The sequence below is a fragment of the Crocuta crocuta genome, unplaced genomic scaffold, assembly GCF_008692635.1.
Source record: "Crocuta crocuta isolate KB4526 unplaced genomic scaffold, BGI_CrCroc_1.0 scaffold61, whole genome shotgun sequence".
NCBI classification, from domain to species: Eukaryota; Metazoa; Chordata; class Mammalia; order Carnivora; family Hyaenidae; genus Crocuta; species Crocuta crocuta.
Window position 1 is genome coordinate 806,232 of NW_027528369.1, and position 27,042 is coordinate 833,273.

At 38.8% G+C, this 27,042-nt stretch overlaps 1 protein-coding gene across 3 annotated transcripts in view; it reads left to right on the top strand.

Annotated features, from left to right (window-relative positions):
• Nucleotides 1-27,042, top strand: part of CNTNAP4 (contactin associated protein family member 4) — a 250,798-nt gene that overhangs the window by 45,693 nt on the left and 178,063 nt on the right. The gene's annotated exons all lie outside the window — the stretch shown is intronic.

The window sequence follows — 27,042 nt, forward strand, 5'->3', positions numbered from 1 at the left end:
GAGAGAGAGAGAGAATTCGAAGTAGGCTCCAGGCTCTGAGCTGTCAGCACAGAGCCCGACGAGGGGCTCGAACTTGTGAACTGCAAGATCATGACCTGAGCTGAAGTCAGATACTTAACCCACTGAGCCACCCAGGCGCCCCTCCTATTCTGTCATCTTGCTAACATCACTTCATATATTCTATGTCCGTCTGTCTATCATTATCATCTCCTGTCTAATGATCTGCAATTTCTGTTCCCATAAATTATTTCATTTGATTTTTAACTGTAACCTTTTTGAAAACTGCCCTGTAGATGTAATTCCACGAGAAAAGATGTGGGAAAATTACACGATTTTGTAAGGATTTCTCTATGTTTCTTCTCAAACAGGACTTTATATCAAAGATTTTCTCCCTCAGTGGGAATTGTCAGGTCCTTAAAGGTCTAATAATTTAAGTAGAAAGCTAGCCCCAAATCCTATTTAAGTGATTTGAGGGTTGTTATTTTTCTCTTATCTTTTGTACCTTTTAAAAAAAGTTGACATGTAATGAATATTAACACTAGGAAATAAAAGGGACACATGTAAGATGGACTATATAATTGGCCATATAAAATGTAACTGATTTAATAGACTATATAAAAATATCTGACTGTATAAAAATGAAAAACAGGACCAGAGATTCTGTGCCAGAATGAGAATGTTTATGTGAGTTTTTCTAAAACCTCATCCTTGACCTTGGCATTGTGCATGCCCTCCTAGAATGAGCTGATCCACTGCCAGGGCCTCCAGGAGGAGGCCTGTGCAGACAATTCCCACATTTGCGCTGGAGGAGAAACATGTCTAACAATCTCCTTTCTTGTATTTTCAACTGCCTGCTAGAATTTTCCAGCTGCCTACTAGATGTCTTGTCTGTACGAAAAAGCTCAACATATCTGAAGTTAAATATATCACCTCCAAGCCAGCTTCTGCTTGTAATTATTTTTCTTCCTCTGGTTCCTGGTGGTTATCTTAATCGCCATGACTTAACATTCTTAGAATCCCCTTTTATTTTTCTCTTGATCTCTCTTCCTGAAGATGATAAATTCTGTGGATGCATGGTTTGCAATCTCTGTCTCATATTCCTTTTTTTTTTTTTCAGATTAGCTACTAACCTAATGCAGTTTTGGGATTTTGTTACAAGGTTATTTTAATAGACCCATAACTGGTCATGTAATTTTCAGACTTTCCTCAGCAAAAATAAATTTTCAAGTGCAATTGTGACCATGTTTTTGCCTGTTTAAGATTTTTCAATGCCACTTTCCTTGCACGTGTGGAAGTTTCTGAATGTGCTTTCTAAAGTCCAGCTAATGGGGCTCCTGGGTGGCTCAGTCGGTTAAGCGCCTGACTTCGGCTCAGGTCATGATATCACAGTTTGTGACTTAGAGTCCCGTTTTGGGCCTTGTGCTGACAGCTCAGAGCCTGGAGCCTGCTTTGGATTCTGTGTCTCCCTCTCTTTCTCTGCCCCTTCCCTGCTCATGCTCTGTCTCCCAAAAATGAATAAACGTTAAAAAAAGATAGAAAAACAATGAAGTCCAGCTAATATTCTGCAGTGGTTGAGCAGATAATTTGGTAGTTAATTTATTATAATTTGTTAATTATATATTATTTATTATTTAAATATTATAGTTAATTATTATAATTTGGTAATTAATTTTTAAAGAAAAAATAATAAAAATACTCACAAGTGTTTCCAAATTAAGCTGTAAGGTAACCTATGCATTGTCTACCCTTTACTAACAGAGTATAGTTTCTCTTAACTAACCCATCTTTGCTTAATTTGTGTGCTAATGCTTGTTTTGTTCTCCACATCTAATTATTTAATCAAAATAAACCTAATAAATACTATATGGCATTAATTCTATGGTTAGCACAAATACACAAAGAGCTCATTGATGCATAAAAGGATAAATGTAATAAAAAAGTAAGAAATAGAAATTTGAACAATGTCTTAAATATAAGAAGCCGGCCATGATTTTAAGACAAAAATAAATAGACACAAGCTAGGATATGTGAGTATTTGAATGTGGTGATTTCATATGAGCATCTAAATAAGGAAAGCACTGGATAGACAAAGCAAAGACATTGGGCCTAGTAGACAAATACTTTAAATCAACTCTTTTAAATATGCTCCAAGGGCCAAAAGAAATGCAAATAATGTCTCCACAAATAGAGAATATCAGTAGAGTTACAAACAGAAATAAACTAGTGTTTTCTAATGTGAGTGTTAAGGATTTTTTCTATAATGGAAAAGAACAGAACTACGTATGCATCCAAGTTGCACCCTTTATAGCAAACTCTCGTCTCATTATTGATACTCTGGGAAGCAAAGTAGTATAAGCTGTTTGCAGAATTTCTCTAGCAAAGGACACTATCAAAACCTGTATTTTTTTTAGTGGCTCTGAATGTGGAAGAGTACCTATTATGAGAAAATGCTAGTAGCCTCCTGCTTTCTTCGGTGTAAGAACTACCTTGATTATGGAGTCTTAATCCTGCTTCAGCCTACATAAGAGCAAAAGTGCTCATTGATCTTTCTGTCTGGTTAGCCTTGGTGACCCACTGTAGGAGAAACACTTTTTCTGGACCATCTGGTGTGCTGTGTTGCAGACTGGACAATACGATGGAGCAGGACCCAGGTGACACTGGACAGAAAGGAGAGGCTTCATTCACAGAGGATGGTCAGCAGACAGTAATAGGCGTCCGTGTCACAGCCTCACCAAACTGCAGTCACTGGGAAGTGGGAGTAGGAGTTTGCTCTATTGTGCAGACACGTGGGCAGTCCTTTCTGCCTTTCTGCATGAAAGCATGCTGGTTCATGTTGGGAAAGGTGAGCATATAAATTCCTATAACGGAGGCAAAAACATTTTTAATGACAATAATAATTCTCTCAGAGATATGTCTGTGTTGGGATGATTTGGGGAGCAGAAATGGATATGACCTCCACACCTGTCTCCTTCTCCTCTCCCGTCTCTGAGATGCACATGTCCCCCGAGGCTTAAGGAAAGGGGAGGTCACTGCACAGCTTGGGAACAAAGTTAAGTGAGTACTTTTTAAGTCTAGAATATAAAGGACTTAAAGTGGAATGAGCAGCCTGAAGGAATCGTTTTTCCTCATGTCCTGCTGATGGGAAGAGAAAAGAAGGGTTTGGAAAGGGAGGAAGAGGGTTGGATATAAGCAAACAAGTATGAAGACTCCGTTTCCCTGAAATCCTGCCTCAGGTTGAGTCCGCAGTGGGAAATGTTTCAGAGCCCTTCATTCACGTGCAGGCATCTGCATGTGAAGGCTGTGAGTAGGGTAGGTGATGGAGGGGAGCCTGCTGGCCCCAAGACAAGTCACCAGCTCACCCTCTTGCCGGAAGTGGAGAGATAGTAGTGTGGCAGAGACCCCGTAGCCGCCCCCAGTGGCATGTGAGGGGAATCAATGGCTGCTGTGGGTCCTGGAATGGATGCAGAAGGCAGGGGGTGGAGCAGTGGGTGTGGGCAAAGGGTCACCCCTGGGATGGGAGGGAGGAAGAACACCCGAATGCCCTGATAAAGCACGGCCCGCCCCTGGCCATTCACCACGGAGCAGAGGGGAGGGGAGGCTGCTTGAATGTGTGTGGAGAAGACCAGGAGGTGGTCTTCCTCTCCCCTACTCACAGGACTGGTGGGAGGGGAGACAGACCCCTGCAAGCATTTTGAAGCTGAAGGTGACAGAAATAAAATCCTGACTTGACTGAGTAATCCATGAACCAGACTGAGTTTCTCTGAAATGATGAGATTGATTTTCTACATTTGACAGAATAGAAACTCAAGAGAGAAAATTAGATTGAGATGGGGGGAAAATGCATTTTTCATACCCGAGGCTGTAACAGAAATTCCTGAGTACGATATGATTCTAGCATTGCCCAAGTCGCTTATCTGAGCTGCGGTCAGTACCCTGCTGGCTTGTGGGAGCCTGCTGTCTGCAGCTCTTCCCAACTCAGCAGTGTCAGGTTGGGAGCTTGAAATCTGCCATCAAGGGAACATTTACACCACAGGAATTGACAAATGCTATAAAGCAGGACTCCCTCCCCTGGACCCTCCCCAGGAAACAACATATAAAACACTTACCAGCATACCGCTTACCTGAATTTATCTCCTCTGAGCCAACATATAATGATCTTGGGGAAAAAAGTATTAGAATATATTTTACAAATTGGACTATGATGCAAAAGACCTGAACAAAGAGTTTGATATGCTCCCAGTACTTGTTTGTTGCTAAATTTTAAAAAATAAATCTATAAATATGGTGGGTTTTTTGTTGTTGTTTTTGTTTGTTTGTTTTGTATATTCACAATACAGCTAAATTCTTTGCCCTGGTTTAAAAAGCTTGTTTCTAGAACCACATACAACAAGTAAGTGAATTAAGAATGTACATCCCGGAGCACCTGGGTGGCTCAGTTGGTTAAACACCGACTCTCGATTTCTGCTCAGGTCATGATCTCACAGTTTGTGAGTTCAAGCCCCNTCCCAAGCTGAAACATTCAAACTTCCAGCTTTTGGGGTTGGATATGTTGGTTGCCCTACTGTTTGATTTTATGCTAAAAAGAGAACAGCTCTCCATTCAATGTCTATCTTTGATCAAAATATACAGAAATCTCTAACAGATCCGCAAAATCTTCTCTTTTTCTCAGTGACTTACCAATATGAATTAAAATATTTTATACAGCAAATATCAAGAGTGAGAAGTGAAAGCAACTTGCTACAGAAGTGGCCCAAACAGGTCAAACTATCCAATTAGTCTGGTACAGCTTGGTCAAAGATTGCAAATAATATCTTCACGTAGAACAGTGGGAATAAGCGTGCATATTATTAGTGACCTTAAATACTGGTTATTCTATACATTTAAAATTGTAGCTGGTCTTTTTTGATATTAATTTATCTGAAGTTGGTGGTCCATACTTGTGCCCAACACAAAACACATGCTAAGTGGTCCTCAGAGGCTGAAAATTTGACCATTGTTTTCTTAGCTTTGAATGAAAGACTTTCAACAATCTGGCCCCTCTTTCTTGTCCTTGCCTTAATGACCACTGCCCTCTCCATGCCCTCTCTCTCCCTTCAGTCCAATTACTGCCATTCTGAAAAATATGCCTTGCATCTGTCTGCCCTCAGACCATTCCTCTGCTTGAAGGGCTTCAACCCTCCATTTTGACCATCGGAATCCTACCCTAGAACCTAAATGGAATGTTTCTGTTTTCCCCAGTCACTCCGCCAGTGATACTCTCCAGATCCTAAACTTCTTTAGTGTATATCCTGTTTCAATTCCTCATATAATATGCATCACTTGCTCTCGTGTCCGCTTACCGTTTCATAAAAGGCAAACTTCTTGAAGGTGGAAGCCTTATCATCTGTGATGAGAAACAGGCCCTGGAGTCAACTGTGTTCGAGGCTTTACCGGATTTTAGTATATTCTGTGACCTTTCACAGGTGGCTACCTCACTTTGCCTCAGTATCTTCTTGTCTAAATTAGGAAAAATAATAGTTTCCATTTCATAGGCTTGTTGTGAGAATCGAGTGAGCCAGGACAGGGAAGCACATAATAGAACATGTGGGCAACTTCTATTCATAGCTGGTGATCCTGAGTCATTCCTAGCATTTACTTTGACTCTGTATGCACCGATATAGTGATCACATTTGGTTCCCTAGTTTGGGTATTCATGGTGGTGATGAGAGTGATACTGATATTTTCTCATATACAGTAGGTTCCTCTGAAAAATTTCTCTGTGATCCAGCACTGAAAAGCATAACCCATCTGTGTGATGAGGGAGATAAATTCTATATTCTTTGTTATGAGGGATGACATGTAGAGATTTTTTAAAGAAGGTAATATTTCATACCCTTCTATTTCCTTGTGCTTTTATAGTTCTAATTAAGAATTAGAAACATCCTGACAGTAAACTATTAAAACAAAAGAATTAGAAACATCCTAAATTTCATAGCCCCTCCCGGATTCAATTTTTTTGACATTTTATTTCTGCCTTCTTCCTATTTTTAAAAGGTATGAGGAAAATTTAATAGTGTTGACATCATTCAAAAACATAAAATCTAACCACTTCGTAATCGACACATAAACCACAAGAATTTAAATGTTAAGATATTTAATTAAGACACTTTATGGGGTGCCTAGGTGGCTCAGTTGCCTAAGTGTCCAACTTCGGCTCAGGTCATGATCTCACAGTTTGTGGGTTTGAGCCCTTCTTTGAGCTCTGTGCTGACAGCTCAGAGCCTGGAACCTGCTTCATATTCTGTCTGTCTGTCTCTCTCTCTCCCCCTCCCCCACTCATACTCTGTCTCTCTCTCTCTCAAAAATAAACATTAAAAAATTTTTAGAAAGACACTTTATTAAATCAGTATTCCCCAAATATTCATTTATTCATTGGAATTCAAGACACATTTCAGATACTCCAAAAAAAAAAAAAAAAAAGATTGATGAGAATTAATCAGAACTATTTCTTATACAAGAAATGACAGAAAGAGTTTAAGATCCTTTGAAATGTCAACTTTGCTCATTAAAAAAGTCTATAATTTTTCCTTTGTTACTAGAAAGCAAAACTCTTACGGACCTTTGACCTTCTGAAGTCACCTCAGCATCTAATTTAGTTCTTGTTGCTCTGAGTTTGGCCTTATTCGAACAGTAACAGCTCAACTAATGGCAAGCCTCCCTTTTATGTCTGACCAGCTCACAAGAGTTTTTACAAGGTCAGACTTAAGTGTGACAATGGTATTCTAATATGGAGTCTGATTCTTAATTATTAATCTAACAAACATATAAGCTCTGTTCTTTCATATTACAAAGTTCTTGTAAACAGCAAGCCAGACTGCGGGGAAGGTGCTATGTGAGCCGCCACAGGGAGATGGAGGAAAGAGAGTCCAGCGAACTTGTGACTAATGGGAATAGACTTCATAGAAAACTGTACTGTTTTGTGAGGCCCCAGTGCCTCCAATGCCAAACTGAAGTTGTGTTAAGTGACATGCCTAAAAGGATTGCTTTTGTTACCAGAAAAATTATTCAACTTGCTTTTACTAAAGCAACTCTGGGAAATGACAGAAACAGATCGGTTCTTTAGGAGGCACATACTGAAGATTTCCAGAAGGGTAGCACATCAGGCAGGAGCACAATTGCCTGTCTTCCTCTCCGAAGCCTGTAAATGTAGCCACATCCCACTGGCCTTGCTTCCTTCATTGTCACTGGCCTGAAAGAGTTGCCCCTCTTTCTCCCGTGAATCACTGCGCGGTATCCTGTATCTTCCGTGCTTCCTCGGGATTCCTGTTGCTTCCATTTTACATCTCCCAAATTTCCCTTCCACTGATGACTTTACTGTCAGCGTCACCATCTAGAAAGTTTTCCAAGCCATCATCCTTGACTTTATAAGCTTCTCCTCGCCCTACCAACATCCGATATCTAAAGGGGTACCCACAGGTGACCAAGCCTTGCCAATGTCACTTCACTAAAATCTCTAGAATGCTTTCATTTCTTTTCATTGTTTTATTTACCCAATTCAAGATGTGCTGCCGAAGCGAGCACATCAAGATTATATCCCTAAGCAGCTAACAAATGTAGAAAGTAAGTTTTTAACCGTGTGGTTGAAATACCAAGGGCTCAAACCAAGGTAAGGATCATGAAAAGGTAAAAGCCTTAATGAACATCACTTAAGAGCTAACGTTAACCAGATTTGGCGATTTCTACACATGTAGAAATTTCTATTTCTGTTATTGAAGGGGAATAATTAGAAGTGATTTTAAGATTTCAGTCTGAGCAAAGATTGGGATGATGTGGCCATCTGGTTCTGACAGGAGGTAAGGCATCCATTTTTGGAATGGTGAGCTGGAGATATCTATAGGGCATCCATGAATAGATCTATAGGAAACATTCAGGATTCGGGTTACAGATTTCAAAGGAAAGTCAGAGCTTAAAAATAAAGATTCAGACGTCATCATCCAAAAACAAAAAACTAATCATTGCAGCCATAGGCGTGAGAAATGCAGTCTATTGAGAATTTTGAAATGTAAAAGAGGAGAGGAGACTTGTATTAGCTTTTAAACAAAAGTAGAGAAAGGGAGCTCTGTGAAGGATACTGAAAAAGACTGGACAAAGGGGCTGAGGAAAGGAAATGAGCTAAAGAAGAAGGGTTTGTTTTAAGTGATTTGGTCATGACTTCTGATCTAGAGATGTTTCCTGATGGGTTTGTCTCAGCTCATTTATTGACCTAGACAAATATTCTATTCTAAAGATGCAGGATGTCAGCCTAGCAACAGCAAAAAGCTATTGTTCTTTTTTTGAAAGCATAATCTCCTAAGAATTATGCAAATCATGAATTTCTTATTAGAACCCAATTTGTGTATTACCTGGGAATTCCATATAGTGTCCATACCATCATATTGTTCCTGTGTTTATATAAAGGAATGTAAAATGCTAGGAGTTTATATCAAGCTTGCATATAATTTTGTAAAAATGATAGACTTAAAAATTGTACAGAGGGTATATAGCATCACACAATAGTCTTCTCAGTTATGCATCTGTTATAGGAAAGATCTGATTTATTTTATTTTTCTAATTCCAGTATAGTCAGCATACAGTGTTATATTAGCTTCAGTAATTCTGTACATCATTGTGTGTTCCTCACAGCAAGCACACTCCTTAATCCCTGTTACCCGTTCCACCCATTCCCTCCCCTTCCCCCTCTGTTAACTGTTTGTTCTCTGTAGTTAAGAGTCTTTGTTGATCTGTCCTTCTCTCTCCCTTTTCATTTACTCATTTGTTTTACTTCCAAATTCCACACGTGAGTGAAATCATATGTTATTTGTCTTTCTCTTATTTTCTTGGCATTATACTGTAGCTCCACCCAAGTCACTGCAAATGGCAAGATTTCATTCTTTTTTATGGCTGAATAATGTTCTATTGTATGTATACTACCTCTTCTTTATCTATTCATCATTTGCTGTATACATGGGCCATTTCCATAAATTGGCTATTGTAAATTATCCTGCTATACACATAAGGTTGCATGTATCCCTTTGAATTAGTGGGGTTTTTTTCTTAAAAAAATTTTTATGTTTACTTTTGAGAGGGAGAGAGAGAGAAAGAGAGAGAGACAGAGCATGAGCGGGGAAGGGGCAGAGAGAGCCAGAGACACAGAATCCGAAGCAGGCTCCAGGCTCTGAGCTGTCAGCACAGAGCCCAACACAGAGCTTGAAGTCACGAGCTGTGAGATCAAGACCCGAGCTGAAGTTGTATGCTTAACTGACTGAGCCATCCAGGCGCCCTTAGTGTTTTGTACTTTTGGGGGTAAATTTTCATTGATGCAATTACTGGATTATAGGATAGTTCTGATTTTAACTTTTTGAGGAATCTGCATACTGTTTTTCACAGTGGCCGCACCAGTTTGCAGTACCACCAGTGGTGCAAGAGAGTTCCTTTTTCTCCACATCCTCACCAACACTTGTTTTTTCTTGTTTTTTTTTTTTGTTTTTTTTTTAATTTTACCCATTCTGAAGGATGTGAAGTGATATCTTATTGTAGTTTTTATTTTCTTTTCCCTGATGATGAGTAGTATTGAGCATCTTTTCAATTATCTGTTGGACATCCGGATATCTTTTTTGGAGAAATATCTGTTCATTTCTTGTGCCCATTTTTCATTGGATTATTTGCTTTTTGGGTATTGAGTTTTGTAAGTTCATGATGTATTTTGGATACTAACCCTTTATGGGATATGTCATTTGCAATTATCTTCTCCCATTCCATAGGTTGCATTTTAGTTATTTTGATTATTTTCTTTGCTGTGTAGAGGCTTTATATTTTGATGTCGTCCCAAATGATTATTTTCACTTTTATTTCCCTTGACTTAGGAGATATATATAGAAAAATGTTGCTATGGCTGATGTCAGAGTAATTACTGCCTTTGCTCTCTTCAGGCTTTTTATGGCTTCAGGTCTCATATTTAGATCTTTAATCCATTTTGAGTTTATTTTTGTGTATGCTGTTAGAAAGTGGTCCAGTTTCATTTTTTGCTTGTTGCTCTTCAGTTTTCCCAGCACCACTTGATGAAGAGATTTTTTCCTATTGGATGGTCTTTTCTCCTTTGTCAAAGATTAATTGGCCATATAGTTGGAGGTTCATTTCTTAGTTTTCTAGTCTGTGTTCCATTGACCTGTGCCAATGCCGTACTGTTTTGATCACTACAGCTTTGTAATGTAACTTGAAGTCAGGAATTGCAAGACCTCCAGCTTTGCTTTTTCAAGATTGCTTTGTCAGTTTGAGGTCTTTTGTGCTCCCGTATATATTTTAGGATTTTTTAATTCTAGTTCTGTGAAAAATGCTGTCAGTATTTTGATAGAGATTGCAGTAAATGTGTAGATTGCTTTGGGTGGTATAGACATTTTAAAAATATTTGTCCTTTCAGTCCATGGGCATACAATACCTTTCCATTTCTTTGTGTTATCTTCAATTTCTTTTATCAGTGTTTTATAGTTTTTCAGAGTACAGGTTTTTCACCTCTTTGGTTAGGTTTATTCCTAGGTATCTTACTGTTTTTGGTGTAGTTGTGAATGGGGTTGTTTTCTTAATTTCTTTCTGCTTCTTCATTATTAGTGTATAGAAATGCAACAGATTTCTGCACATTGATTTGTGTCCTGCTGCTTCACTGAATTCATTCATCAGCTCTACTAGTGTTTGGTGGAGTCTTGGGTTTTCTATCTATAGTGTCATGTCATCTGCAAATAGTGAAAGTTTTCCTTCTTCCTTGCTAATCTGGATGCTTTTTATATCTTCTCCTGTTCTAATTGCTAGGGCTAGGGCTTCCAGTACCATGCTGAAGAAAAGTGAAGAGAGTAGGCATCTTTGTCTTCTTCCTGACCTTAGAGGAAAAGCTCTCAGCTTTTCCCATTGAGGATGAGGTTTGCTGTGGGTTTTTCACATACAATCTTTATTATGTTGACGTATTTTCCCTCTAACTTTACTTTGTTGAAGTTTTTTTTTTTTTTATCATGAATGGACATTGTACTTTGTGAAATGGTTTCTGTGCATCTGTTGAAATGATCATAGGGTTTTTTGTTTTTTACCCTTTCTCCTGTTGATGTGATGTATTGCTTTGATTGATTTGCAAATAGTGATCCACCCTCACATCCTGGGAATAAATCCCACTTGATCGTGGTGAATGACTTTTTTTAACTGTATTTTTGGATTCAGTTTGCTAGTATTGTTGAGGATTTTTGCATCTATGTTCATCAGAGATATTGGCCTATAGTTCTCTCTCTCTCTCTTTTTTTTTTTTCTTTTTTGGTCTTTTTTTTTTTTTTTTTTTTTTGGGGTGGTGTTTGTTTTGTTTTGTTTTTTGAGCAAGCCATGATAGAGATAGTGTACACCCCAAGAGAGGTGAAACGAAGTCCTTTCCTGAGAACCACACTCGGCATCTCAGCATTACCATAGCTTCATCTGTGCCTGTGAGCATCTGTGCTGCATCTCACTTTATCTTGTGTTTCCCTTAGGAAGGTGTTCCTACATTACCCAAAAAGCCTAGGAGAGATTACTCAAAATTTTCCCATATAAATTAAAGCTAATTGTTTTTTGCTTTAGCCATGTAGGCTTACAGAAGGTATCATAAAAATGCTCTTTCAGATATAAGGGGAAACCTGCATAGCAGTTATGCAGTTCCAGATTACTTATTTCAGGAGTTTTTGCATGAAATCACTTCTGCTGNTCATGTGAATAATTTGGAAGTTTTCCTTCTTCTATTCTTTGGAATAGTTTGAGTAGAACACGTATTAACTCTTCTTTAAATGTTTGGTAAGTTTGCCTATGAAGCCATCTGCACTTTTGTGTGTTGGGAGTTTATTGATTTCTGAAAATCAGTGCCTTTAAATAAAATATAAAGTTGTTGACATTAATGGCTGACTGTTGAGCCAAGCTGACTCTGGAAATATTGCATTCATATTTCCTGAAATTACAAATTGCTAATTTTTATAAGTCATTTTGAGGTATGAAATACAAAAACCATACATATTCAGTGTTGACAACTTGATGAGCTTGTTGATAACCATATGCCCATGATCCATACTGCCCAAAATAATCAATTCAATGCAACTGAATTACCTATTTCTATTGAAATACCAATTGCATTTTTCACAGAAGTAGAACAAATAATACTAATGTTAGACCTCCCTTTCCAAAGGAGAATCACTGAGAACAAAGCCCACTGAACACAAAAGGAGTTGGTTATTCAGGTTTGTTTTAGTCCAGCCAGATGGCCCCTCCGGAGCACCTGAAAAGTCTTCAGAAGAGCGCCCCCCTCCCCCCCCAGCTCCAAGCTATAGCTCAGGGTTTATATAGGGAGAGGGGCGAAGCTGGTGTATAGAAGTGAGAATTTTGCGGTTAGAGGTGGGGGTTGCTTAACAGTTGCTTGAAGAACATGTTTGACCATTCTAATCACAATGTTTGTTAAGGATTTACATCTCAGGGACTTGCTGGAGCCAGGAGGAGCTAGGTTGCTCAACCCCTGACCTTTTACCAGAATAGAGTTTGAGATCAAACAGTGGTTGATATTTCCTCATTTGCAAACCCCTCACCTTTTGGCCCAAGGGAGTTTTTACACTAAAATGTGTATGGAACCCCAAAAGACCCTAACACCTAAAGCAATCCTGAGAAACAAGGACAAAGCTAGAGGGAGCACAGTTCCAGCAGATATGCTACAAACCTGTAGTAATCAAAACAGTGTGGCACAGACACAGAAACACATAGATCAGTAGAACAGAATACGAAGCCCAGAAATGAACTCACAATTATATGATCAACTAAATATGATAAAGGAGACAAGAATATACAATGAGGAAAAAGTTCCTTCAATCAGTGGTTCTGGGAAAACTGGACTGCTACATGTAAGAGAATGAAGCTGGAGCACTTTCTAACAACATACACAAACTAAACTCAAAATTAAAGACCTAAATCTGACACTGGAAGCCGTAAAAATCCTGTAAGAGAGGATAGGCAGCAAGTAATTTCTTTGACATTGTCTACAGCAATATTTTTCTAGATACGTCTCCTGAGACAAGGGAAACAAAAGCAAAAATAAACTGTTGGGACGACAGCAAAATAAAAAGCTTTTGCACAGCAAAGGCAACCATTAATAAAAAACAAAAAGGCAACATAGTGAATGGGGGAAGATATTTGCAAATGATATATCTGATAAGGGGTTAATATCCAAAATCTATAAAGAATGTATACAGCTCAACACCAAAACAAAACAAAGCAAAACAAAACAAAAACTCAAAAGACGCCAAACAGTCCATTTAAAAAATGGGCAGGTGACCTAAATAGACATTTTTCCAAAGAAGACCTACAGCTAGCCAGTAGACACATCAAAAGATGCTCAGGGGTGCCTGAGTGGCTCAGTTGGCTAAGAATCTGACTCTTGTTTTGGGTCAGATTATGATCTCACAGTTTGTTAGATCATGCCCCCCCTTGGGCTCCGCACTGACGGTGTGAAGCCTGCTTGGGCTTCTCTTTCTACCTCTCTCTGTGCCCCTCCCCTTCATGCTCATGCTCTGTCTTTTTCAAAATAAATAAATATTTAAAAAGAGATGTTCAGTATTACTAGTCATCAGGGAAATGCAAATTGAAACTACAATGAGATATCATCTTATACCTGTCAGAATGGCTGAAATTAAAAAAGACAAAAAATAACAATTATTGGTGAGAATGTGGAGAAAAAGGAACCTTCTCGCATTGTTGGTGGGAATGTAAATTGGTCTAGCCACTGTGGAAAAAAAAACCAGTATGGAGATTCCTCAGAAAACTAAAAATAGAAATTCTGAATGATCTAGTAATTCCACTGCTGAGTATTTACCCAAAGAAATTGAATACACTAATTTAAATATATATAGACACCCTTATGTTTATTGCAGCACTATTTACAATAGTTAAGATCTAGAAGGAAACTAAGTGTCCATCTATAGAAGAATGGATAAATAAGATGGGATATATATTATGCACCCATAAAAAGGGATGAGATCTTGCCATTTGTGACAACATGAATGGACCTAGCAGGTATAATGTTAAGTGAAAAAAGATGGAGAAAGACAAATACCGTGTGATTACTCATATATAGAATCTAAGAAAGCCCAAAACAAATGAATAAACAAACAAAAAGAATCAGACCTATAAGTACAGAGAACACACTGATCGTTGCCAGAGGTAAGGGGGTGGACAGATGGGCACAATGGGTGAAGAGAAGTGGGAGGTATGGGCTTACAGTTGTGGATTGAAAAAGTCACAGGAATAAAAGGTACAGCATAAGGAATATAGTTCGGGGTACTGTAATAGCGTTGTGTGGGTGTAGCTATACTTGAGGTGAGCACAGCATAAGGTATAGAGATGTTGAATTACTGTGTTGTACACCTGAAACTAATGTAACATTGTCTGCTGGACTCAAATAAAACAGTTAAAAAAATGCATCCATGAAACCATCACCATGCAAGGCCATAAACTTATTCATCACCTACAAAAGTTTCCCTCCACCCCTTCAATTCATTCATTCATTCATTCATTCATTTTTATTAAAATTTAAAAAATTCTTTTGTGGTAAATTAGTTTTTTAATGTTTATTTGTGGGAGGAGGGGGCAGAGGTAGAGTGAGATGGAGAATCCCAAGCAGGCTTCATGCTGCGAGTACAGAGCCTGATGCAGGGCTTGAACTCACGAACTGTGAGATCATGACCTGAGCAGAAACCCAGAGACAGATGCTTAACCAACTGAGCCATCCACGTGCCCCTTTTGTGATAATTTTTAAAATGAAGATGGAAAATTCTGAATCCTGAAGGTACATTCCAAACAGCAGCAGCAAATTGCTCTTTATTATTATTTTTTTATTTTCAGAAAAGAATACAGCAAAGTAATAATAACTGCGATATAAGAATCCATGGTGGTAATTGACTTTCCATTGTGCTTATCAAAGGGATTTGCATTTTACAGTTAATGTAGCCATCATCATAAGCATGCGCTGAACTGATTCTGCTGGGATGCTTTTTGCCGGTTGCTATCATTCTCCTTGGTAGTAAGAGTGTGTGGAAAATGCAGGGGTGTGTGGATGAGATTCACAGTATCGCCAGAAGCAATTTGAAATTGGCTAGGCAGCAGCATGACCTATTTTTTTTTTGTCCGTCTTTTCTGATCTAGAAAATGTTTGCATTAACTCTCATTCCCAGCTGGAAACATTGCTTTATTATGACTCAATGGATCAATATACATTGGGAGCCATGAACTATGATAGGTGGCCTGACAATCGTGTGAAAGGCCTCACTGGTTTGAGTGGAAATGAGGTTGCTTTGTGAGAAGCAACCTTCTTTCTATCAAAAAGGACAATTTAGAACTTTCCATTATGCATTACAAATAGAAATAAGATGGAGATAAACAGAGCAAAATGATGGGCTTTTTTCCTCAGCTGCCTGCACTTCCCCACCTTTTGCATCCTGACAGACTGGATTCTGCTCCCTCAGACTGAGATGATTTTTATCTCGGTCAAGCCAGGGAAATGGCCTGCTCTTTCTAATATGGAACAATTAGTGGTCTGTCATTTTTAGAAGTTATTTCTTTCTCATTGCCAACATTGCAAGTTTATAACCATAGGTTAAAATCAGATTAATAAACAAAAGTGCTTGATGGGAAAAATCACCAGCAGTGGTTTGTTACACTTGGATCTATTTGTTTTCTTTAGTCTTTGAGCACGATATCCCCAAATTAAATATGTTGAAGCTTGATTTGTTCTGTATAAAGAGGTAAAGAAATCACTTAAAATACATGTAGTAATTGAGCCTAACTCAAAAAATCCAAATGTCTGTCAGTCACTGGCAAAATTAGTGGTAATGTATCATGTTTTTGACATAAACCCCATAACAGCATATTTTTTCTCTGTATTTTTCCTAAAAACAGAACTCTTGTGCGCTGCTCTATTTGTACATAGGCCAGGAGCCAGATGGAGCTGGCTAGGGTGCTTGGATGTTAGAGGAAGCAATTCATTTGTGTAGCGAAAGGGCCTGCAACTGAAGGCATTTCTAGAATTGAATGTGTTAATGGGGGAATATAGTACTAGCTGGCTTCAGACACTAAACTCTCTTTGTATCCCGCTCCCCCATGCTATTGGGGAACATCATATCTATTAAAAGCTGTGTGTGTGTGTCTGTGTGTGTGTACACACACGCATATATCTATATAATATAATAATTATATATATTATACGTATATATTTTTTTGCTTCTGTGTCTAACTTGTCCCAGTACTACTGTGGTGCTAAATGAATGTTGAGTGATTTTGCTCTAGAGTGCAGATCTGGAGTGTACAATCTATACATATGGCAGAATGTTTTTTGAATCAGATAGAAACATTGATCCTGGTTCACCACCCAATTGCACATGCAAATACCATTGTTCGTCACAATCCACATGTAGTTTTATAAAATCATACTTTGCATGCATAATTGGCAGCTTTGGGGATATTAGGCATGCAAACATTTACTCATAAAGATACTATAGTATGTTAATCATTCAGATTTGAGATATTAGTGGATCTGATTCTCTCAGCCAGTTTTAAATCTCTGAGTTTGCAGGTTATGTGAGTTGAGGAATAACATGGAAACACCCTACATATTTTTCAGTACTGTCAACATGGTAGCACTGGTGAGTATTGTTTTAAGGTGGGGAGATTCTATTTGCTTTTTAGTTTAGAAACTCTTTCCCATATGTGCCCACAAATCAGGTCACGTCAAGCCCCCTGGTGTCTGCTGGATAGAGTAGCCTCCTTTGATTGTGTCAGTCCCTTCCAGATAAATGCTCAGACTTTTTTTTAAGCTCATTTTTTTTTTTTTTTTGTTTAGCTGAGAGAGAGAGAGAGAGAGAGCGAGTGCAGGGTAGATGGAGAGAGAGAGTGAGTCCCAAGCAGGTTCTGTACTCACAGCACAGAGTCTGATGTGGTGCTTCATCTCACAAACAGTGAGATCATGACCTGAGCTGAAATCAGACTTTCTGACTTCCTCATCTTACCTTTAGTTCTTTCCAAAGTGGTAGTTGGCATATGAGGAACTCAGATGATACATGGCATGGCTGGGTAGCAGCTCCCCTGGCATATGTTGGTTGCTGTGTTGGTATTTACCACTAGATCATTGTTTGGATCCTTGTATACCAGGTCAGTGATATCTGCTGAGTGCAGTTGGGTTGGTCCAACCCTACATGTTTGTTGACATGTACTGCCAGTTTTAGTGGCTGATCCATCCCTTGGTTGTTTTCTTGGCCAAGGCTAAAGGAAGCCCATGACACCTCTTGTTTCCATTCAGATTCTCTGAAACTGGCTGTGATATTCTTTGGTTAATAGATGGAGTGGCTGTGCAGTTGTCTCTGGGTGATGTCACTACCATGAAGAATTCCTCAAGTGAGCTTCTAGTCAGACCCTCATTCACTTCTAAGCATTGCTCTTTATCTTCTCCTCCTGGACTCTGATTGTGGAATGGTTTCAGGAAAATATAATTCATTAGGCAGAAAGATGAAAAACACTTTGTTTCAATTAAAACCCCCTCCCCAGTTATCTCCTGCCAAAGAAAAATTGCACTAGAACAAACTTCCAGTTACAAAATTAAAAATTCACAGAGATTAAAAGTACAACGTAGGGAATTTAGTCAATAACATCGTAACAACAGTATATGGTAACAGATGATGACTATGTTTATCATGGTAAGAACTGCGTAATATATAGAATTGTTGAATCACTATTGTGCACCTGAAACTAATGTGATATTGCATGTCAACTATACTTCAATAATAAATACAGTTTAAAAAAACAAAAAAATATATGCACGGATTGGATAAAATTATAAATATTATAGACTATATATTAAATAGACTTTCAGTACTATAGCAGTGAAGGTCAAGACTAGTGTAATAAGGGAGAGATATTGAACCCAACTCTGGAAACAAAAAGTAGGAGAGTTTGTAAGCCCTGGGTTGAGAGAGTAGAAAAGCACTGGAGAACATTAGGGGGGAAGTTGGTCATTGTGATCAGAAGTTTCTGTTTGCTAATTGGTGATTACAGAAGTTAGGCTCCTACCCTCCCACAGAGACTGGGAAATGAGGCACTATCTTTCCTGATGGCTACATTTCAAGGGATGACTCAGGTCCTTGAGAAAGACATTCTTGGATTATAGACCTGGAAAGAGGCCTGAGGAAGATTTATATCAAGGGGGACAGAAAATAATTTATAGTTGGAAGTTTCCTAAATTAAATGCTCTAAGAAAAGGGAAGTCAGGCAGCTGTCGTCAGGAAGGACCCTGTCTAAAGTTTAGTCAAGCTGAGGTAAACGTTAAGACTGTCATGGTCGCAAGCATCACTGATAGTTTTTCCTGCTGCTTGTAAACTAAAAGTTTCCACAATGAAGTATCACTTAAAAAGGAATGAATCATGGAGTTAAATAAAGGATGTATATTCAAGACTGAACTCAACAAGTACATAAGCCTAGAGGTAAACATATCTCTGTAATTGGGAATATGATGTTATCTTAATATGTCTTAGCTGTTTTTACAAACTGAGAAGGCATTAAATGATTTAATCAATCAAATGCTTGGGATTGGTTTTGCACTTTTTACCTTTTTGATATACTGTGCTCCAGTAACGCCGCCTTTTGTAGTCATTATGTGGAAATGATGTCTCTTGGTACAGGAGAGTGACTTCAGTTTGTTGACCCAGAAGGAGTGATATGAGGACATTTGGCTCATGACAGCTTATCATCTCTGTCTGGCTAAGGAAGATAAAAAAAAAAAAAGGACAGTACAGAAGCAAAAAATGGTTTTTAAACCTCTGGGATATTGTCACTATGCTCTTTTTGATGCATGATGTCATTTACTGAAATGACCTGCCTCCCTGCAACAGATCTAAATCGAAACTTTTAGAAAAGCATCGTAATGGGTTTAGAAAGCAAAACATGAGCAAGGCCTGATTATCATTTGAATTTCTAGACATCATGTGCTAAAAGTCATTTTCCTAAAATGACTAATTTGAGTGAAATAAAACTTGCTGGCATGGAATTTAGTGTTTTTATAACTTTTTCCCAGCTTTCCAGAGTAAATTTGGCTGTCACAAAATTTGCAAATCAAATATACAAATCAAAATGCCCGAACAGAGAAGGGGTGTAAATATTTACTTTTCAATCCACTGAATTATTAAAGATTTCAGAAATGTTTGCTCTGGCAATACATGAAGTAGGACGGAAAGTCAGTCTGCCAATTTGCCGCGAGGGAAAAACGGATCAACAGCAAAGAACTGAAACCTCAGAGAACTGAGTGAGGTATTATTAATTTAGAGCCTTTCTGGGGAAATGATGTGAAAAGCATCTTTTTCACTGTATCAAAAATCTAAAAACAAAGCCCTACATACATCTAGGAAATGTAGTTTACAAGTGGTTAAACTATGTAACTTTGGGGCTATCAGTGTGTGTGTGTGTGTGTGTGTGTGTATGTGTGTGTACTTGAGCTTTCTCTCTGAGAACCTCACTCAAAATACCTCACTGCAAAGAAACCTCATTTGACTACAGTTTCCACTTTGCCACTAGTTTGGTGTATGAATTTACAGTCTTATTATACCTGTATGGCTACAGACTCATTTCATTCCTTATGCAGTACATATTTATTTAGCATCCACTGTGTGTCAGGCCATGTGCTAGACAATTAGGATCTATCCGTGAATAAAACAGGCAAAGACTCTTGGCCTCATCGAGCTTGTGTTCTAGTAGGGCAAGATAAAAGATAAAGAATACATGTAGTAAACAAGAAAATTGTGTGTTATGTGTAAAAGAAAATCATAGACTCTGTCAATTCCTGTCAAAAAATGAAAAAGTGGTTTTGGGTAAGACAAATGGGAACAGGATTGTTGCGTAAGAAAAATTGTGACAAGGGAGGTCAGGGGATACAGGCCTCTATGGGAAGGATCAGATCTGAGCAAAGACTCGAAGGTGGCAGGGTGTTAGCCCAGTGTATCTCAGAGAGGAGCACTCCAGGCAGAAAGGATCACTTCACAGAGCAGGGACTGGGAGGTAGGAGAATGACTGGTGTTTGTGCAGAGAACCTCAGGGAGGGAGGCCCTTGCTGCTGGTGGGGAGTGAGCTGGGAGAAAGAGGGCCTGGGCAGACAGGAATGGGAGTGGTACAAGGGGGCAGATCAGATAAGATCCTGTGGTCCATATAGCGGTCACTTTGTCTTTCACTATGTGTACAGTGGAGAGTTATTGCAGTGTTTTGAACACAGGGATATTTTAAACCTGTTACATGGAGAATGGAGCCTCCGTGAGCTAAGGAAGAAGCAGAGAGACTTCATTGGTGGCCTTTGCGAGAATGTAGGGTAAACTCGTGTGGCTTGAGCCAAAGAAGTACCAATGAAGATGAGGAAATAGTCTGATGCTCGAGAGGTGAGCAGCGCCAAACACATTTTCTGTTGTTTTGGTAATATGGTGAAAGAGGGGAGTCAAGAATGACTTTTTTGTTGTTGCTGTTCTGGGAAACAGGAAGGACGGAATTGTCATGAACTGGGCTGGGGAAAAATGTGAACAGAGTAAGATTGGGGGGAAGAAGGGGGTTTGGTTTGGAACATGTTACAGATATCAAGTTGAATGAAGTTCAGGAAGGAGATGTGGGGTGGAGAAGTAAATCAGGGCATTATTGATATGTGGGTAATAGTTAAATCCAGGAGGTCAAGAGAGGTCATGAGGGGTGCACGGAGACAGAAAAGAACCAGGGCAAAGGACTGAGCCCTGGAGCATCTCAACCCTCAGAGGTGATAATAGATAAAAAGAACTAGCAGTGGAGACTGTGAAGGAACAACCAGTCAGCTGGGAGCTCTTGCAAGCTAAGTGAACGAAGTATACCGAAGCATTAGGAGGGGCCAGAATATTCAAATATCTCTGGTGGGCCAGCTGGTAGGAAGGCCAGAATCTGAGCATTCGATTTAGTGACATGGAGTTCTGTGATAATCTTGGCAAGAGCAGCTTCAGCTGAGTGGTGAGGAATGAAAGGCTGGTTGGAGTGGCTTGAGTGAGAAAGAGATGAGAAAAATTGCAGAGCATGAGTATGGACATCTTATTCGAAGAATGGTAACATGAATAGCAGAAAAAAGTACAGTGGAGTCAAGAGAAACTTTTTTCTTAAAAAAAAAAAAAAAGAGAGAAATAACGGCATGCTGGTACATTCTTGGGAGTGATCCACTAAAGAGAAAAAGATAATGAGGCAGGAGGGAGAGGAAAATCACTGAAGCAGCGGACCGCAGCAGGTCCGGCACAAGTGAAGGAGGCAGCTAGTGGCTCATGGCACTAGAAGGCACAGGAACGGACTCCGGGGCACTGACTGTGCCAGCAGAGCTTGGTCTCACTTCATCTCCCACCTCTCCCTCCCTCTGTGTTGGCTTCACTCAGCCTTTCCACAAAGATTGCTATTGCAATGTGATGTCCAAGTCCCATCTTTTTAGCTTTCTAAGCAGAGAAAAGGATCTCTTCTTCAGGAGTCCCAGCAGACTCCTGGAACCACTGCACGGGCCTGGCTCAGGTGATGCATCCAACCCTGTAACAGTCCCTGGGGCCAGGGGACGCAATGCCAGGATTCCAGAGTGTTCTGTGAAAAAAAAAAAAAAAAAAAAAAAAGACCAGCAAATCACAGCATCTATAGCTTCGTGTTTTCCTTTTAGAAAAAAAACAAACAAAACAAAACAAAACAAAAACTAAGCTGATAACACAAAGTTGTTAAAAGTTCTAAATTGTGACACTACAGTCCATTTAAGGGAGCCAAACAAATATTGGCACAATGTTCTTTTTGTTTCCTTACATTATTGTAATGTAATGTCAAGAGCAAAATGATCCAGGCAAACTTAGACTCTTGGGAGATATCTAGTTGCAATCACATGTGAAAAAAAGTAAGTATCTTAGAAGGAAACTTTCCTATGACAATTTTAATTAAGCTAATCCTGTTTTTAGAAATGTATGTGGTCTAATGGTGGCCAGGACTGTCATTCAACTGTGTTCACTGTGCTTTGTGTCCTTGAACATTTGTGTCTTTCTACACTTTAAATATTGGGAAAGAAATATGGCTCCTTCTTTCTTTTTTTCTTGGCATTTCTATACATTTCTTTTTTTAAAAATTTATTTATTTATTTATTTATTTTTACAAATAGTTTATTGTCAAATTGGTTTCCATATAACAGCCAGTGCTCATCCCCACAAGTGCCCTCCTCCATGCCCATCTCCCCCCTCCCCCCCACATCCATCAGTCCTCAGTTTGTTTCTCAGCATTCAAGAGTCTCTCATGGTTTGCCTCTCTCCCTTTCCCCCACCATTTCCCCCCTTCATGGCTCCTTCTTTCTGAGCAGTTTATACCTTTACAAAGTTGACAAGACTCTATGCCACATCATCTCACTGATGACCACCAGGAATGGCAGACATGCCCTTTTTAATACTAGTAGGGAATAGAGGCTATTTTAAGGCTTCAGCCAAGAGTATTTTTTTCTTCAATTTTTCTTTTCACTTTCCTGAAATTGTAAAATGTGTCTCTGTGAGCAGAACTAATTATTATTGATATCTGACAAATGAGATATATGAATCTTAAATTTATAATTCAGCCCGCCAGTTATTGATATTTAAATAATATTGAAGAAGAGTATCTGCCTGGCTCATTGGTAGGGCATGTGAGTCTTGATCTCAAGGTACTGAGTTCAAGCCCCCCATTGGATGTGGAGCCTAGTTAAAATAAATATTCTAAAAAAATTAAAGAAAAATAAATAGTATTGAATAAATTATTTAGATATATTCTTGGAATAAAATTATTCCCTCTATGGGCAATGACACTTGTATAATTATTTCAGGGGTAAAGAATTGAGAAGGAAGTGACTTTTAAAATGAGACCCTCACAGAGATTTAAATTATTTTAAAAATAAGTTAATTTCTCATCCACATTGAAGTGATTTGTATAACATTGGGAAAATTTAATTTGCATAATATTAGGAAAATTTGCCTCTGTAAATCTTTTTTTTAAGTTTTATTTGAAAAGAAGAGGTGTTAAAACATTTCATTTCACTAGATAATTTTAGTAATTAAGCTTAATATGGTACATAAAATTTCTAGTAGAGTATTTGACATAAAAAGGTACCAGACAATTTATAGTTTGCTTTTCTTTCCCTACAGTTCACAGCCACATAGTTTATAAAAGCAAGTTCCCCAGGAAACTGATGTTTAAAATTGGTAGGCCACAGGAGCACCTGTGTGCTTCAGTGGGTTAAGCGTCCAACTTTGGTTCAGGTCATGATCTCTCTTGGTTTGTGAGTTCGAGATCCACATCGGGCTCTGTGCTGACTGCTTGGAACCTGCTTCAGATTCTGTGTCTCCTTCTCTCTCTGCCCCTTCCCAGCTCACACTCTGTCTCTCTCAAATATAAATAAACATTTTTTAAAAATTAAAAAAAAAAAATAGAACTGGCGGGCAAGAGATGCTGTGTTTGTGGTCATTCAGGAACTAAATATTTTCAAAGCTGAATTTAGTGCTGTGATCATAAATCTGTATTTAGAGTCAATAGTAATAATAATTGTTCTCTAATTCAAAACATCACAACTACCATGTACCCACATGCTTGCTATATATGAGAGAAATCAATAGGCACTTTAATATGCTTTTTGAAATTAATTCTCAGAGCAGTGCTACAACATTTAATTTAAAAGTCTCATCAGTTGGGAGGATTTTTATTTTTAAATGTGAGTTTTCAGGCTGTGCTATGAAGGATCAACAAGTGTTTTTGTTGGGATAGATTTATCACACTTTATTATGCCAAGTTTTAGTGATGAGGCCAAAGAAGGAGAAAAGAGCAGGTGGAATAGGAAGAAATAGAGCTGAGGGGACAAGACTCTTGTTTTTATCTTGTGGGTTAAGTGTCAGTAACCATGGACTAGATGGGGTTCTAAAGAGATTGTCTTTGGTCTATAGGTATTGGCCTACCGTAATGGCGATCACATGGCATATTAAAAGCATCACTAAAGACGAATAATACTTGACCAGCAGCTAAAAGGTTTGGTTAATAAATAAGGAATTCTTTTATTTTATAGTAATTCAGATTTTACCACTGGCTGGAGTTAGCCCTCATTTCTTCCATTAAAAAAGTAAATACAACAATAGCATGGCTCCACAAGGTTACATGGTTAAGTGGTGGCCTTATGGCTGGTATAACGTAAGGTCAGCTTTTATTTCATGTTGGTGTTATTCCTACTTGTCACCATAGGCTGCCACTACCAAAGTATGCCATGTTCTACCTAGATCTGTATCTATATCTACACCTATAAGTTTGCATTTTCCATATTAGTCTTCGACATTTGTTTCAGAATGAGAACAAGCATATCACTCCATCACACACTTAGACCATGTGCATCTGCAGAGCTAAACAGCTTCAGACCCTGTGGGGAATCTCTGGATTCCCTGGGGGTGATTTAACTTGGTAAAGCCCAGGAGCATCTGAATTTCCATTACTTTATTGGTGTACCTCGTTAATGATATAGCTTAATTTGCATATCAGTAGTACCTTTTCACCACAGGTGAGAAATTGAAATGTTCAAGGTCAATTAACTGCGAATGTTTCAAGTTGGGTAGTGCAGCTGTAACAGTGAGAGGTGCTGGGAAGAGGGAGCGGTCAGTGAGAGGTGCCTCTTTCTCCTGATGAGAATTGATGATCCAATTTTAACTTACCAGAATCATGCTGATTCTTTTTTCCTTACTGTGCTCCTCTCATGTGCTCATTTTTTAAAATACTGGTCTATCAAGGAGTGTCAAAATACTAGAGAAAGATTATGAAATTCTATATTAAAAATATATATAGACCATTGAAATTAACTAGAAAGGGCAAGACACAAAATAAAATAATCAGCATTTTCCCAGAGGTATAAACTGATATAGACAAAGTTCCGAATGTCAAAATGTCGGGTTAAAATGATGACCAGCTGGGGGTTCTTCATTCACTCTATCCCAACTTTTCTACGTAGAAAACAATGATATGGGGTGCCTGGGTGGCTCAGTCGGCTAAGCATCTGACTCTTGATTTCAGCTCAGGTCGTGATTTCACTCTTTGTGAGATCAAGCGCTGCATCGGGCTCTGTGCTGACAGTGAGGAGCCTGCTTCGGATTCTTCTCTCTCCCTCTCTCTCTCTGCCCTTCCCCCCCACCCCCCACACTCTCTCTCTCAACCAAAGTAAATAAATAAACTTAAAAAAATTAAGAAATGACAAAAATACAGAGAGATATGCAGTTGTAGTAATTAGAGGACTGAGGATGCTTGGTTAGCATTAGACCTCAGGAGACTTTCAACTTCCAAACTTGGATAGATCCTTAGGAAGAATAGTACGCTTTAGGAAGGACAGTGGAGGGAAAGAATTACCCATAATTACCCATTCACCATTCCCATCATGTCCCTGTACTTCAGAGACATGGTCTTTGTTAACCTGAAGGAGGAAAGTTGGCTCTACTGCCTGGTAGCTAAATTCTAGGGGTCCCCTACCTCTATCAGCACCATCTTTTCTACATCCATTGAGAGCTACTGATTTCCATTTATCATAACAACATGAGGGGCACTGTTGGTCCTGGTTAAGAGCACCGTGCCTCCTCCTGCTTTGCAGACTACAGCCAGGTGTTCAGACTCTCTGTATATGACTTATCCTCTATTCAGTAGGTTGCTCTGAGAATTAAATAACAATACCGTCATAGAATGCCTGACACAAAGTACTCACATGCTCAATAAATAGTAAGTGAGAACCCAGTAGAATAGGTAGAAATGGTATGCTGGAGTTTTATTACATCCTGAGAAGTGAAATGTGGAGGAAGAGTTGGCTTGGCTTTAAAAATAATGCCTTGGGAACAATTCCCACTGAGGGTCCAGGAATTTCCTGAATTATTTATGGAAGGCAATTATTTCAGATGTCTTCAGATCATTCTTCCATGTAGATAACTGGCTGCAAGAGTAAGAGGTGCCCTTTGTGGACAGCAGAGCTGTGCTGGATAAATGACACCAAGACACAAAACATGCAGCCAGAGCATGTGTCGACCAACAGGCCCTCTTGCTCAAAATATGAGAATATTCTTCTCTAACCTAAGCATAGTAGATGGTACTGGTGACCAAGAGAACTCCACCCATTCAGGTTACTGGCCCAAACTACAGAGAATACAGAGAAAATTAAAAGTAAAAACAAGCCAACAAAAATTACGGTATGTAGAAATAAATGTTTTGGATGAAAAAGAGAGATGTATGGAATGGAACAATGACTCATCCCAAGAAAAAATGAATTAAAAAGAAGTCTCATTCTAAAGACAATGTAGTGAGTAACTTGGGAATCATACTCTAATACAAGCAGGAGTTAGTATTATACATTAGGATAGGATGTTGTTGTCATGTGATTCTTTTTTAATATGCTGTATTGACTCAGTTTGAGGTCCTACGTAGAGGATGGTGAGTTCCCTTTCATGAGCAACTGATTATATCCTTGATCTGACCACTTCCCTTGTTGAGCTTACAGCCTCAAGGTGGGTGATGAAAGAATGGGGGAAAGAAAAACATGTGCTAATATTCTTACTTGGGGTGTTATGTAATAGATGTTGCATTTTAATGGCTATTGGATATTAGATCATTATGGATTTAAGAATCCATTAAACCCTATTTCATGAATTTTATAATGATTACATATTACTTACATAATTATCAATGTCAATATTACTTAAATAGGTAAAGTCCCCGAATAAGGCTTTTTTGTATTAAACCGGAAGAATGAAACATGTTAACAAGACATCCAGTAGTCACATCTCTAATATTTTGATGTGCAGCAAATAAAAGGAAACATGATAAGTTCTGCTTTACCCTCAGGTCCTTGAATATACAGTAGGTTCCTATTTTTCACTCTTGAGTGCTCAAGCACACCTTACTCTAGGACCTTTTCCCTGAGTGCCCCTCCCCCACACCTTACCTCTCTCTGCCTCC